This window comes from Bactrocera neohumeralis, unplaced genomic scaffold (assembly GCF_024586455.1).
Source record: "Bactrocera neohumeralis isolate Rockhampton unplaced genomic scaffold, APGP_CSIRO_Bneo_wtdbg2-racon-allhic-juicebox.fasta_v2 cluster10, whole genome shotgun sequence".
NCBI classification, from domain to species: Eukaryota; Metazoa; Arthropoda; class Insecta; order Diptera; family Tephritidae; genus Bactrocera; species Bactrocera neohumeralis.
Genome location: NW_026089623.1, coordinates 12,820,576 through 12,837,625, shown reverse-complemented (window position 1 = coordinate 12,837,625; position 17,050 = coordinate 12,820,576). Strand labels below are relative to the sequence as shown.

At 37.6% G+C, this 17,050-nt stretch overlaps 1 long non-coding RNA gene across 2 annotated transcripts in view; it reads left to right on the top strand.

Moving 5' to 3' along the window:
• Window positions 1-14,141, top strand: part of LOC126765458 (uncharacterized) — a 16,168-nt gene extending 2,027 nt beyond the window's left edge. Inside the window, exons 2-4 of one of the 2 annotated variants that reach the window (XR_007668422.1) lie at window positions 12,042-12,157; window positions 12,225-12,404; window positions 12,524-14,141. This is a non-coding gene — a long non-coding RNA (uncharacterized LOC126765458). Of the gene's footprint in view, window positions 1-12,041; window positions 12,158-12,224; window positions 12,405-12,477 lie in introns of both variants that reach the window. The other variant, XR_007668421.1, reaches the window with a different exon arrangement.
• Window positions 14,142-17,050: the final 2,909 nt, after the last annotated feature.

Here is a 17,050-nt window from a genome sequence, read left to right as displayed (position 1 = left end):
TCATTTTAAGGGATTGCCACCTCAACAACGCCAGTTGGTCGTGCAGGCGCACGGCCATTGTCCTGCCTGCCTGACGCCTGTCCACCAAACTCACGAGTACATCGGGCAATTCCAGCCAAATTTTATGCGTCCGCATTACACTCATGTTGCACCGTGCACCTCGGAATGACACCAGCCAAACTCCCCGGCTGCAACCGCGGCGCAGTAATAACGACCGCCATTACGCCGGGGATGTACGGCCCGTCGAACCACATAGCCGATCATCCGTGCCCGGCGGCCACATAATGGGGCGTCCACGACGCCAAAAGGGTAAAACGACCGCGTCCGCGTCGCACCAGGCCTTCAGCAGCGTCGTAGCCACCTGCAGCAGCTTCAAAGGATTTCAGGCTGAAATATTCGCCTAGGGGGGCCGGAATGGCTAAATGAGCCTTAGTCGCCTGCCCCACACCACACCTACACCCATCATTAACACGCACACTACCACACTCACCTCGACATCATCATATCAACCACCCACGCGCGAGCGCAGGATCCACACACTAAATCACACACCATATCACTCTACTGAAAAAAAGTCCGCTTTTACACAAGCCAGTATTGATTCGTCCATTACTGAATGCACGTCGTCTTTTCGCCACACGCCGCTAGTTATCGCCATTTATGCCGATCTCCATCATTTAGACACAGCATTTTGTGAATATAAGAATTTTAATAATTTTTGATCAATACAATTGTGAAATTAACGTCCAGAACCCCCTCTATACGGCCATTAGAAGGCGTATTTCTATTCTTAAATAAAAGTGTTATAAATTGTGAAGGTGAATAAACAATAATATTAATTTAACTCAAATTGTATCCATAACTTCTGATAACGGTGCGAATATGCAAAAAACAACAAATATTTTATCATTTGTTTCCGAACAAAATAATGAAACGGACAACGAAGAGTGCATCAACGATGACTATATACAAGAAATCGAGCTTATGGAAACAGTGCCCTATATATTAATAGGCAATATTCAAGTTTGTCGTTGTGATGCACATACAGCACAGCTGGTTGCTCTTGATGTGATGAAATCATTGGATATTATGAAGTACTTACTCAATTGCAGAAATATGACAAAATACATAAGAAAATCATCAAAGATATCGTGAAATATTTGAATTAAAAAAATTGAAAATGCCACAACTAGATTGTCCAACCAGATGGGATCTACTTACACAATGTTAAGCAACTTGTTGGAAAGCTAAACATATTTAAAAGTAAAAATTGAATCTATTAAAAATAAATCGGATGAAGAGAATTTTGATCTAGATTCCTCGTTTTGGGATTTTATTGAGGCATATTGCAATGTTTTCAGTCCCTTGCAAAAAGCCATAAAAAAATTTCAAGAGGAACAGTTACATTATAGTAACTTTTACGCCCAATGGCTCAAGCTTAAAATATCTAATGAAAATTAGTAAAGGATACAAATCTGAATTTAACGAAAACTATTGGAAATGAAATTTTAAATTCTATTGAAAACGAACAAAATATTGTTGAATAACAAATTTATAGTTTCTTGCTTGTTTTGGATCCACGTTTTTCATATATGTTGATCAACAAAAAAATGACGCAATAAATCATTTAAAATATATTTGGGATAGACTTAATAGTCTTCACCCTACTGGCAATATGTGCTCAACTCCGAATTCCAGCTCTAATGAAATACAGAACTATTTTTTTGATGAGGAAGACGAATTGCTAGGAAGGCATACTTATCTCAAGGCGTTAAATCAGAAGTCAACAGTACAATCGATGTATATTCAAAAATTGAAAACCTGAAACTTTCTTATCAGAGGATTGACATAGACGTTTTGTCTTATTGGAAAAGAAAACAGTATACCGACCAGGAATTATACGCAATTAGTAATGTTTGTTATGCCGTACCGCCAACTCAGGTAAATGGAAATGGCCTAATTAATTAAAGTTTTCTCCTTTATTTATTATTTTTATAACAGGTGTCGATTGAACGAGCTTTCTCTACTTTAAGACTGGTGCTTACCGAGTCTCGCAATCGATTAAGCCACGATGTTCTTGAGAACATATTGCTAGTAAAATTAAATCCTAGCTTTCTGGACATGGCCATTGATACGTTGCCACTTTTTGAACAAGAGGAACTTTGTAATGAATAATCAAAAAAATGAGTAATGTACATACTTATGTAATAAAAGCAATGAAAAATTAATTTACTGTTATATTTTTATGTTATTTATTCCAACGAATTTTGATTTATTTTTTATTTTTGTAAACTTAAGAAAAATTAAAAAATTTGAAAAAGAACAACATAATAAAAAAATTCAAGTACACTATAAGTAATTGCCAAACATTTCTTTAAATTCGTAGCTAATCAAAACGGTCGCAACGCCGACTTCCACGAATCGGACGCTTTTGCTTTTTTCGACTTACGCTGCTGATCGAAAGCAACAGCGACAAAAATCAAAAGTAAGCAAAAAGTCGAATGCATTACTTTTCGCGATCAGACTGCCGACGACTGTCGAAAATTGTCGATAGCTGCTGCGGCAACTTATCTATACGATCGAAAGCTACAGCAAAGCAGAAAGCAGAAAAACGAATAACGGCGACTTATGCTGATTTCTGATTTTCGTGGCTGATTTTGATTTTGCGCCAGTCAAAGCATGCGACTTCTGATTTTTTCAGAAGCAGAAGAAAAAGCACTTGCATACTTTTTTGATATCGCTCGCAGTTGAAGTAGTGAATAGCAACAATATTACGACTTCTGCTAATTCGACTGAAGTCGAATTCGAAGTCCCCGATGGTTAACAGAATCTCCCGATTCTTGGCCACAATCGCCAATGCGCAACATAATTGCCCCCGAAAGTCGAAAAATCGACACCTACCACACAATATTGGATGATAATGACATCCTTGAACGATTTTCATCGTTCCCCCGAGCACTCAGAGTAGTCGCCTATATTCTCAAATTCGCAGAGCGACTCAAACTTAAAGTAAAGGGAGCAACTTGCCCCCAATGCGATACATTGACGCACGAAGACTTACAAAAAGCAAAGGTCGCTCTTATCGCATCAACCCAAACGCGCTATTTCAGTCGCGACATATCGTTACTAAGAGAATCGAAGCCAATTGACAAAAAGAGCTCACTCTTAGTACTAAACCCATTTTTAGACACGAAAGGTCTGCTTCGTGCCAATGGTCGGCTCGCTAATTCAAGCCTGACTTACAACGAACGCCACCCCATTATAATACCTGAGAAGTCTCCTTTTGCCACATTAATCCTGAATTACATCCATATCTTAATGTTGCACGCCGAACAGCGCCTCATGCAACATATGGTACGCCAAGAGTATTATATTCCCCGTCTTAAGCCCCAGATCAAAAAATGCATTTTCATGTGCAAGATCTGCACTATGCATAAGTAAAAAATGCGAACTCAGATTATGGCAGACCTTCCACCTGAACGCTGCAATTTCGCTCTGCCTTTCACGACCACAGGTGTCGATTTTGCTGGGCCTTTTCAAATAAAGGCTTCCATGCTAAGATCTCCCACTCTCATGAAAGGCTATGTGGCTGTCTTTGTATGTTTCACGACAAAGGCAGTACACCTTGAGCTGTGTACTAATCTGACGACGGAGGCTTTTCTCGCGGCATTTGCTCGCTTCGTCGCTCGACGTGGCTTCCCCTCCAAAATCATGAGCGATAATGGCAAAACATTCATAGGAGCCCAACGAGCCACAGAAAAACAGTTTGTGGATTTCTTAAAACAAGTGTCCCCTGATATCGTACAAAAGTACGCCCCTCAAGGTATCAATTGGCAATTTATACCTCCAAGCGCTCCTCATATGGGTGGTTTATGGGAATCAGCTGTAAAGAGCTTCAAATCTCATTTCAAGAAGCTAGCCGGCAGCTATAAATTTAATTATGAAGAATTCACGACATTATTAGCTAAAATTGAAGCCGTTCTCAACTCACGTCCGCTCACAGCACTATCACAAGATCCCTCCGAATTCACAGCCCTAACTCCAGGGCATTTTCTAAAAGGAGCACCCATTTTGGCCACACCTGAGCCAGGCGTGGAGTCGCTATCCTTATTAAATAGATGGGAAAGAATTAAAATTCTCCATCATAATTTCAGTAGCCGATGGAAAGAAGACTATATAAAGGACCTCCACAAGAGGTACCGATGGAAAAATACAGAAAATGCGCCAAAAGTTGGAGATTGTGTCCTGATTCACGACGATTGCCTGCCACCTACCGAATGGCGGCTGGGCCGCATAGAGAAGCTTTATCCAGGCTCCGACGGTCATATTCGCGTAGTCGATCTCCGTACGCAATCCGGAAAGTTAACAAGACCGCTCGTCAAGCTATGCTTCTTACCGATCGCCGATAACCGCGAAACGAAAACCGACAAACCGCTAAAATAAACCGAATATAAAAACAAAATAAAATAAAAATTTATATAAATACATATATACATATACATATACATATATATTTAAAATCACTCACAAAAGTAGTCGATTAATCTAACGACCCACTCATGCCGCATAACGTGGCAGCCATGCTCATATGTCCTATATGCAACCAAATTCTAATTGAAATAACCCTCTTCCAAACAGATCAATATGGATGCAGACATGCCAGCAGCCCCGACACCAACCACTCGTTCGGCTGTCAATGTGCCACGCCAAGCGGCTGCCCCAGTTGCAGCGCCCCGAACAACCACCCCAACGGTGCCTCGGAGTGGAACGGCCGCATTGCCGTCAACACCCGCGCTTGTCGCCGACCCACAACGCCGTAGATGTCCCCTATGTCGTCGACCCCACCGGCTGCCACAATGCGTCATTTTTAAGGGATTGCCACCTCAACAACGCCAGTTGGTCGTGCAGGCGCACGGCCATTGTCTCAATTGCCTGACGCCTGTCCACCAAACTCACGAGTGTACATCGGGCAATCTGTGCCAAATTTGTATGCGTCCGCATCACACTATGTTGCACCGTGCACCTCGGAATGACACCAGCCAACCTCCTGCCGGCCGCAACCGCGGCGCAGTACAACGACCGCCATTACGCCGGGATGCACGGCCCCGTCGAACCATAGGGCCATCATCCTCCCGTGCCCGGCGGCCACATAATGGGGCGTCCACACGACGCCAGCAACAACGACCGCGTCCGCGTCGCACCTCAGGCCTCAGCAGCGTCGTAGCCACTCTGCAGCAGCTTCAAAGGATTCTAGGCTGAAATATTCGCCTAGGGGGGCCGGAATGGCTAAATGAGCCTTAGTCGCCTGCCCCACACCACACCTACACCCATCACTAACACGCACACTCACCACACTCACCTCGACATCACCACACTCCATATCAACACCACCCACACGCGCGAGCGCAGGATCCACACACTAAATCACACACCATATCACTCTACTGAAAAAAAGTCCGCTTTTACACAAGCCAGTATTGATTCGTCCATTACTGAATGCACGTCGTCTTTTCGCCACACGCCGCTAGTTATCGCCATTTATGCCGATCTCCATCATTTAGACACAGCATTTTGTGAATATAAGAATTTTAATAATTTTTGATCAATACAATTGTGAAATTAACGTGTCCAGAACCCCCTCTATACGGCCATTAGAAGGCGTATTTCTATTCTTAAATAAAAGTGTTTATGCAAATTGTGAAGGTGAATAAAACAATAATATTAATTTAACTCAAATTGTATCCATAACTTCTGATAACGGTGCGAATATGCAAAAAACAACAAATATTTTATCATTTGTTTCCGAACAAAATAATGAAACGGACAACGAAGAGTGCATCAACGATGACTATATACAAGAAATCGAGCTTATGGAAACAGTGCCCTATATATTAATAGGCAATATTCAAGTTTGTCGTTGTGATGCACATACAGCACAGCTGGTTGCTCTTGATGTGATGAAATCATTGGATATTATGAAGTACTTACTCAATTGCAGAAATATGACAAAATACATAAGAAAAATCATTATGGATATCGTGAAATATTTGAATTAAAAAATTGAAAATGCCACAACTAGATTGTCCAACCAGATGGGGATCTACTTACACAATGTTAAGCAACTTGTTGGAAGCTAAACATATTTAAAGTAAAATTGAATCTATTAAAAATAAATCGGATGAAGAGAATTTTGATCTAGATTCCTCGTTTTGGGATTTTATTGAGGCATATTGCAATGTTTTCAGTCCCTTGCAAAAAGCCATAAAAAAATTTCAAGAGGAACAGTTACATTATAGTAACTTTTACGCCCAATGGCTCAAGCTTAAAATATCTAATGAAAAATTAGTAAAGGATACAAATCAGAATTTAACGAAAACTATTGGAAATGAAATTTTAAATTCTATTGAAAAACGAACAAAATATTGTTGAATAACAAATTTATAGTTTCTTGCTTGTTTTTGGATCCACGTTTTCAATATATGTTGATCAACAAAAAAATGACGCAATAAATCATTTAAAATATATTTGGGATAGACTTAATAGTCTTCACCCTACTGGCAATATGTGCTCAACTCCGAATTCCAGCTCTAATGAAATACAGAACTATTTTTTTGATGAGGAAGACGAATTGCTAGAAGCATACTTATCTCAAGGCGTTAAATCAGAAGTCAACAGTACAATCGATGTATATTCAAAAATTGAAAACCTGAAACTTTCTTATCAGAGGATTGACATAGACGTTTTGTCTTATTGGAAAAGAAAACAGTATACCGACCAGGAATTATACGCAATTAGTAATGTTTGTTATGCCGTACCGCCAACTCAGGTAAATGGAAATGGCCTAATTAATTAAAGTTTTCTCCTTTATTTATTATTTTTATAACAGGTGTCGATTGAACGAGCTTTCTCTACTTTAAGACTGGTGCTTACCGAGTCTCGCAATCGATTAAGCCACGATGTTCTTGAGAACATATTGCTAGTAAAATTAAATCCTAGCTTTCTGGACATGGCCATTGATACGTTGCCACTTTTTGAACAAGAGGAACTTTGTAATGAATAATCAAAAAAATGAGTAATGTACATACTTATGTAATAAAAGCAATGAAAAATTAATTTACTGTTATATTTTTATGTTATTTATTCCAACGAATTTTGATTTAGTTTTTTATTTTTGTAAACTTAAGAAAAATTAAAAAATTTGAAAATGAACAACATAATAAAAAATTCAAGTACACTATAAGTAATTGCCAAACATTTCTTTAAATTCGTAGCTAATCAAAAACGGTCGCAACGGCCGACTTCCACGAATCGGACGCTTCTTGCTTTTTTCGACTTACGCTGCTGATCGAAAGCAACAGCGACAAAAATCAAAAGTAGCAAAAAGTCGAATGCATTACTTTTCGCGACTGTGACTGCCGACGACTGTCGAAAATTGTCGATAGCTGCTGCGGCAACTTATCTATACGATCGAAAGCTACAGCAAAGCAGAAAGCAGAAAAACGAATAACGGCGACTTATGCTGATTTCTGATTTTCGTGGCTGTTTGATTTTTGCGCCAGTCAAAGCATGCGACTTCTGATTTTTTCAGAAGCAGAAGCAAAAGCACTTGCATACTTTTTGATATCGCTCGCAGTTGAAGTAGTGAATAGCAACAATATTACGACTTCTGCTAATTCGACTGAAGTCCAATCGACAGTTATTCTAGTGGACTTCTCATGATGAACCGGTTCTCAGGCGTGGAAAGACGAAAAAGTCGGCTGGAAAAGTTATCACATCAGTCTTTTGGGATGCACGTGGTATAATACATACTCCACGACTGATTACCAGTTATAATCTATTTCACTGCGTATTTAGTTGCAGTTCTTTTCTATTATTCCAAATACTTAGCAATTGTATTATTTTTTAGGAAGAATCTGTTTAAAATTGTACGCATATGTATATTCAAACAATTCCTACAAACACGAATTTTGAGCAAATGGTCATTATTTGAAATATAATTTTATATTTATGAGTTGTATTAAATTTTAACATAAAGAGATAAAAAGAAAGTATCCCATGTCCTTACCCTGGTTCTAAGCTACCTCTCCACCTATTTTCAGCCAAATCGGTTCAGCCGTTCTTGAGTTATAAATGGTGTAACTAACACAACTATCTTTTATATAATAGGTTTCGCTAGTTGGCGCTGAAAGCGCGTAGTTCTAGTTTTATTCGTCGCATCGGGTCATTCTATACCTTTTTGGAAAGCTCATTTCACGCGCTAACACGTGTTTGATTGATTGTCGTTTAAGTCGTTCGTGAGTTATAGCGTCGCAAACATGGAGCAAAATAAAGAGAAAATACGGCATATTTTACAGTACTACTACGATAAAGGCAAAAATGCATCTGAAGCCGCCAATAAAATTTGTGCAGGTTATGGACCCGATACAGTTTCCATTTCCACCGCACAACGATGGTTTCAACGTTTTCGTTCTGGTGTAGAGGTGGTCGAAGATGCGCCATGCTCCGGAAGGCCTGTCGTCGAAAATTGCGATAAAATCGCTGAATTGGTCGAAAGGGACCGGCATAGTAGCAGCCGTAGCATCGATCAAGAGCTGGGCATGAGTCATCAAAAATTCATTTCAATTTCAATAAAAAAAAAAATTCAATAAAAATACCGCAAGACTTCTTTGACAACCCATTATATAAGTATGTATATATATTGCAGATCCAAGGACATCCAGATTCGTGCAACTAATTAACAACGCTGATAGGAAAAATTCAGATCGGTTGAAATTTCATTTCCGAAAAAAAATTTAATTATATGTCTTAAAGATAAATTGTGCATATTTAGTTATTGTAAATTAGCTAGTTTTTTTTTATTTTAAAAGAGCTTTTATAAAATAAAGGCATTTTATTATTTCAAGGTCAAAAATAGCAACTAATTAACAACGCTTTCTTTTTTTTTATACTCTCGCAACAAAGTTGCTAAGGAGAGTATTATAGTTTTGTTCACATAACGGTTGTTTGTAAGCCCTAAAACTAAAAGAGTCAGATATAGAGTTATATATACCAAAGTGATCAGGGTGACGAGTAGAGTTGAAATCCGGATGTCTGTCTGTCCATCCGTCCGTCTGTCCGTCCGTCTGTCTGTCTGTCCGTGCAAGTTGTAACTTGAGTAAAAATTGAGATATCATGATGAGTGTATTTCTCTTCTTCATAAGAAGGTTAAGTTCGAAGATGGGCAAAATCGGCCCACTGCCACGCCCACAAAATGGCGAAAACCGAAAACCTATAAAGTGTCATAACTAAGCCATAAATAAAGATATTAAAGTGAAATTTGGCACAAAGGATCGCATCAGGGAGGGGCATATTTGGACGTATTTGTTTTGGAAAAGTGGGCGTGGCCGCGCCCCCTACTAAGTTTTTTGTATATATCTCGGAAATTACTATAGCTATGTCAACCAAACTCTATAGAGTCGTTTTCTTCAGGCATTTCCATATACTTTTTAAAAATGGAAGAAATCGGATAATAACCACGCCCACCTCCCATACAAAGGTTATGTGTAAAATCACTAAAAGTGTGTTAACCGACTAACAAAAAACGTCAGAAACACTAAATGTTACGGAAGAAATGGCAGAAGGAAGCTGCACCCAGGCTTTTTTTTTTTAAATTGAAAATGGGCGTCGCGTCGCCCACTTATGGACCAAAAACCATATCTCAGGAACTACTAGACCGATTTCAATGAAACTCGGTATGTAATATTTTCTTAACACCCTGATGACATGTACGAAATATGGGTGAAATCGGTTCACAACTACGCTTTCTTCCAATATAACGCTATTTTGAATTCCATCTGATGCCTTCTCTGTATAATATATACATTAGGAACCAATGATGATAGCGGAATAAAACTTTCCACAAATACGGTATTTGAAAAATATGTAAATGACGGATAATGAAATCTCGATTATCACTTTATCATGCGAGAGTATAAAATGTTCGGTGACACCCGAACTTAGCCCTTCCTTACTTGTTTCTTTTAGTATTACCATCAATAATAAACACAAAAATTAATTTTACGTCCTTTGTTTATTTATTAAAAAGGGAGTTTAAAAACAATAATTTGTTTAGGCGTGAAGTAGTCAGCCTATTGCGCTTCTGTGTGGCGGTAGCACCCGCCTTGGAGAAAAGGCGCTCCGTCGGAACTGAAGTGTCAATCAGGAAACAATATCGGCACGCAATTGTGTACAATTTTTCATAGACCTGTTTGCATCCACCCAGTTCTATTAAGTTACGACACGTGTTTTGCTATAAAATTAAAAAAAATTTAGTTTTTTTTCTATCCATTTCAAATTATATATATTTAATATTAAATATAGCATTTCAAAATATTTGTTTTTATTTACAGAAAAAAAAAATAATGCTAAAGTTTAAAATGGGCGCAATTCATATCAAAACAGTTTACGTACACCAATGATTATTTATATAATTGAAAAATAATTACAATAGTTTTAGCGGTTTTTTGCCTACATTTTGTTGCAATTATTGTCCCCAGACTTTCGAACACATGCCATCGATCTCATTGCCTGACGTCAATATCGTGCGATCATCTGCCTACGAGGTTATGGAAACCCTTTCTGATGGTTTCGGGAGTTTCGAGATGTAGAAGTTAAACAGTAGCGGGGCCCTGTTTAATTCTTCTTAGTTTAGATGTTTCATCTCAAAACAACTGACGACCATTCAGGCAGTTCATGGTTCACCTCTTCAGTCCTGGAGGAAGCGTAGTTTTTTCGATGTCCTGCAGTAGTGTGGTTGGCTGTGTCAAAAGCTTTTGACAAGTCCAGGGTGGTTTCTGGTTGAGGCCACGAACTATCTGAGCGTTTATGACGCTAAGTGCTGTGGTGGTGTTATGCACTTTTCGGAATCCATGCTGGTGGTTGGCTAGGCTAAGGTGGTGAGTGAAGGTCGGAAGTAGCAAGGCCTCAAGTGTCTTCACTGCTGGTGAGAGGAGAGTTATCGGACGATAAGATTCCCCTTTGTTGGGAAGCATATGTATCTGAACATTTTAAGAAAAAAAATTTATATTTTGAGTGTGCTTAAATCGGCTGTTAATAGTAGGAAAATCAATTTCCAATAGGATACCGACTTAAAATACACATTGTATCTTGTACCTGCATGGTTGTTATGGAAATAAAAAATAGCGCATTAATTCTAATCAAAATATCTGGAACTTTTTGGAAAACCGTATTCAAAAACACCGAATTTCTTCAAAATAAGGCCAAAAAACTGGATCACCGACTTAGTGGGTCAAAATATCCGGAAATAATACTAGAAATCGAGTGGGGAGCATACGTCGACGTCTAGAGACAATAATTGCAACAAAACGTAGGCCAAAAACCGCTAAAACTATTGTAATTACTTTTGATTTATATAAATAATCATTGGTGTACGTAAACTTTTTAGATATGAATTAGGCGCATTTTAAGCTTTAGCATTAATTATATTATTTGTGTGAAAAAAAATGTTTGATATGCTATATTTAATGCTAAATATACATATCTTGAAATGGATAGAAAAAATCCACAAAATTTATTCATTTTGAAACAAATAAACGTGTTGTAATTTAATAGAACAAGGTGTATGTAAACTTTATTGGTCCATTGTATGTATAATGGTGTACGTTTTTCTAACAAACCTTATGTGTCTTGCAGCATATGAGTTGTACATAATTATATAGTATGTATATGTATATAAAATTGCCTGGATTTCGATTCTCAGGTTGCCGTTTTACATCTTAAGGTATTTCCCTTGCCCTTCCTTACTTGTTATATTATAATTTTTCTTACATAGCGAAATACAAGTCTTATGGGTAACATATTTTTGCTTACATCACTACGGCTTAAGGATACAAAATATATTTTAGCTTATATTTCTAAATTTATAATTATCTGCTAATAGTTTACTTATTTGTTTTGTCTCGATCACTTCCGTTCACTATCACGACGCGATTGCTGACAATGCTAACTTACATATGTGCATACTCAAATACATATCCGTAAAGAAGGTATATTCAGCGAGAAATATTAAATGCAACCAAAAATTTGTGGTAACATAAATATAAAATAAGATCACACCACAAGAACAAATGTCAAACAATGCAAAACACATGACTTTCAGGTAATAAAATTTTGTTTAGCAATTGCAAAGCTATGCTTGAAATGAAATTTTTGCTGTAAAAATTCAGATGCTTACCATCAGAACGCCTACATTAAACACCTCCGAAAAATAACTTCAATGAAAACTCTTTTTCTGTTCTAAACTTTGGATGTCACGTCGATGTGCATTCTTCAGCAATTGTCACCGAATGTTATAGCGGAAAGTACGACTTAACTGCGATTTAAATTCGTTTTAATTCATAACATTGGTAAGTCTCATAAAAGAAAAATTTCGATTCCTTCAATATAAAATAAGAATTCGTAAAAATTTAAAATACACAGAAAAAATATTCTGCTTACCTAATATCTCCATCCCTTTAACTGCAAGCATGACGGCAAATGAGACAATGCGCTTACTTCTTTTTAGTTTTACTGAGACATCATAAATATCTGGATCGAATCAGGTATACAATCAAATGAATTACAACAGTCGAAGTGTACGGTTGTGTTAATTTAAAATTATAAGCGAAACATATGTATGTAGTATATAGACTTGCAAAAAGTCTGTGTGTTATATTATATTGTTCACTAAAACTTTTTCATTATAAACTAATAAATAAAATTTATTTAACGAGTTGTCTATACGAAAAAGCAACAAAACTCAGGAAGGAATGTAAAAGTCATCAGAACATTTAAGCGAATTAGAGGAAATAAAGGAGAAAAGAAAGCTTATCGTTAGTTAAGAAAGTTATCGAGCCAAGCATCGAGTACGTCAGCATGCATCAAAAAGCCGAGCATCAGAAGCAAAGGAAGCCAGAGCCTCATAACCAGAGGAAGCCGGAGAAATTTATGTATTATGTATATTTGGGCAATGTAGTTTTCAAAATCAAATGGTGCTGTATGCTCAGGATGTTTACGAAGTTACTGAAAATCTTCCGAACATGTTACTAAGAACCACTAATAATGCTGAACTACTTATCATTGCTTAGTTTTTTTCAGTATCTAGGCAAAAGGTTATGCACTACATTGGTTAATTCCTAACAATCCCTTTTATAAAGACGTCACTATCGATCAAAACGTCTCAATGAAAGAAGAGGATATTATAAGAGTAGAAAAAGCACCACTAGAGATTGAAATCAAGGAGCAGGTTAACTATGATACTAGTGCTTACATAAGAATGAGTGATTTTTAGAGAATTGTATGCGCTTCATGGCACCAAGCAAACCAGGTCATATTCACATCAGGTTTTGCAGGTGTACAATTCTTTGCGACGGCATTATCTACCAGATCCAGTTTTCTTGCACCAAAGCACTGGTTTCCAAACCCCCTCCATCTGAATATGATAACGAGTGACCAAATCCACAGCAATACTAGATTTCCAACAGAGCGAAATTTAATGGCCTATTTTATTGAAGATGAACCAAACATATATGGAAGTATAACGAAACAAACTTTGGACACACCCTTTGTCAAGGCTTGGAAGATCTGTTCATGGAACATAGCGCCGGCATATAACAGATGGACAATCATTAGGAGCGATGTACTAAACAAATGAATAGTACTAATACTACTTCACTAACTGAAATTCTTATGGTCAAAAGGGATCTGGAGCAAACGAACAATGTGGAAGCCTGCGTTATCGAATGCGACAATTTAGACAAGTTTGTGAAGATTTGTAAACGTATAGTATACTCTTGATTACGTTGATGTTGTATATCAACATGATGAGACTGGGTGATTGAAATACTACAATAGAGTATTGAGACAATAATGGCAGCGTCTGAAACGATTACTTCTCAACAACAAATTCCTAATCAAATAATTCCACTGAAGACATCAATGATGGCACCGGTTGATGTAATGCAACCCAATGCGGAAGATGAAGATGGTTTAACAAAACCTAAACAAAATTAAACCCAAACGAAAGACAACATACTTAATATTGGACATGAAATGAAAGCAGAAGAATTTATTTATTTATTTTATTTAGTTACTAAAGTCTATGAACATTAATACTTATAGACTAATAGAAAATTAAGATTTAAAATTAGAATTATAAAATAATAAAATTACAATTAAACAAATAGATAACTTAAACTAAAAGACAGAATTGAGGTTGTAAATGAAGGAATCCCTAGAGTGAGAAAAATCAAGAAGAACCTTCTCGGAAATCGAGATAAACTTACGCATAGCACGCTTGAGAGAAGCATAATCCAAAAGTTCCTATTTACAATAAAATGAGGAAATAGATCTGAGACAACGCTGAGGAGTATTGAAATAAATTTTTCTTAGTAAATAGGGGCAGTTAATACCTCCATTAATTACATTGAAAACAAATGAAAGGCAGAGAAAGGAACGTCGATCTTCCAGTGATTTGAGATGTAAAAGCAATAAACAAGATGTATACGATGGTCTTTGGTCAACAAACTTTAAGGAGCGGAGGGCAAATTTAAGAAAAATCTTTTGAACGCGGTCTCCAAAAGAACATTGCATACTTCAAGACAGACCGAACAAAAGATGTATACAATAACTTTAACGTATAGGGGTCGCAAAAATTGGAAGCATTTCGACAGACAAAGCCAAACACAGAGAATGATTTAGAAGTGATATATATATGTAGTTGGTGTGATTAATGAGAGAAAGTCTATTGCCAATGATTACCCCAAGTTCTTTGATTTAAGTTACATTTTATGACGCAATTTGAAATATTGTAACTAGAAGGTAAGGTGCTACGTTTCCTCCCATACTAGATTTGAGAACATTTATCTAGATTCACGAAACGCTTCGATTTCAGGCACCAATCATTAAAACTATCAATATCAAATTGAAGTTTAATTACATCCTTGGAGTTTTTGATTTTTGCGAAAATTTTTAAGTTATCAGCATATAGCAAAAAGTTAGCAAAGAAGAAATAACTGAAAATTTCATGGATAAACAGCACAAAAAGAAAAACGTTTCCTTGTGGTACTCTCGAAAACGCAATGAATGAACCGGATGACACACCATCGACAATAACAACACATTGTGTATTGTGCAAATATTACTTAATCTACTGAAAGAAGACAGAGTGAAAGCCTAAAGATTATAATTTTTTAACAGAATATTGCGTGAAACTTTACCAAAGGCTTTTGAGAAATCTCTGTAAACACAATCTACTTGAAATCCAGCGTAGAGGGCAGTCATGCAATAATCGCTAAAAACCGTGGAGCGACCAGAGACAAACCCATGCAGATTGTTGTTAGTTATTGATTTAACTGCAAAAAATATTTTATTTTTAACAGAACAATCAAAATTTTTTTAAATAGTCGAAAGTTTAGAAATAGACCTGTAATTGGATACTAAATCCTTTCTACCACCCTTAAGGATAGCGGTAATGCCTGTCAATTTCCAGTCTGATGTAAACTTCCCAGAGGACAGCGACTTATTAAAGAAGGCTTTATACCACTGAAAATTCTCACGCATTTTTGAGAAGCGGAAAATCAAGAAGCCTAATTGCCTGTCACGAAAGATTTGCTATAAAAAGGAAAACACGTCAGATCGTTTCCACGGTTCAATTACAAGAGAATTCTTTATTTCACTTGATCTAATTGCTTAGCCTAAATCTTAAAACTAACGGCTTAAACTAGTGGTAATATAAATATGTGTTAAAAAAGGAGTAAGTATAATAATTTTCAACTTTCGTTAAATATTGTAACAGATTAAGTTAAGGTAAACAATATTTTAGTATTATAAATGTATTATTAGGGTAAGTATACAATAATAATACAATTCAATTTATTATAATTTTTATAATTCATGTTTTCTAAATTTTAGTTATAGGTTATAAATATACATATCTTGTCGCTTGGCGCAACACCGGCCTTGACAGGATCAGGTTCCTTCAACCTCCATTGAAAGCAATGTCAGTTTGTTGGATGGACTCTGCCCGCCTTAGTCACCACGTTTGCGACTCGCGTCCGAGTACCCACTGCTGCGGCGACATGTTGTCCTCTTGGACTAGGACGAGGTCGTTGAGCTGCAGATTGCGTGTGGGGTGCAGCCACATGTTGCGTTCCTGAAAGCCCGTCAGGTATGTGTTGGACCACTGTCGCCAAAACTGTTGCATGAGAGAGCAAATAAGTTGACATCTCTCGCAGCAACGAATTGGGTCCACTGACACCTGCTATGGAGGTAATGCTGGCAGGGAACACCCTATTAGTAGATGCGCTGGGGTTAGTGCCTCGCCGTCGTTGGTGTCCTGGCTTAACGGTGTTAGGGGCCGAGAATTGAAGATGACCTCCACTTCTGCCAGTATTGTTGACAGTTCCTCCGCGGTCAGTAATTGACCATAATGCAGGGTCTTCTAGGAGGAACTGTGGACCGCCAAACCATATCGAATTATTCAATTAGTCCACCTTACAACCCCGAGATACTTGATCAGCAGGATTTTGCTTTGTTGGCACATGCCGCCAATGTACTTTGTCACTCAACTCTTGGAGTAGTGGTGAGGAGTGTGGGGTGTTTTAATCTAATGTAAAATGATTTCAGAGTCTGCTCAAAATGTAATATTTTCGAAATGTCGACTCAACATAGGCAGTACTACTCTAGACCATAACTTTGAAAGAAGATGTGCTGCCGAGAGTTCAGGACGCGGAAGAGATTTGGTCTTCAGCGGAGCCACTCTTTGCAGTAATTAACATACATTTAATACCACTAGCAGATTGGCTTCGTATATACATACATATATGCAATATCCGTGAGCCCTTATTGAGGCGTCGGCGAAGCCATGTATTTGGCAGATGGTACTCGACTGAACGTTTACGTAATGAATGCTTACCGATGAAAGCTGCATTAGGTTGGTTTAAAATTCCGCCAGCTAGTGTAAAGGCGCAATGGAATCGACTCATCCCAATCTAGTTTTTGGATCCAAAGTTCT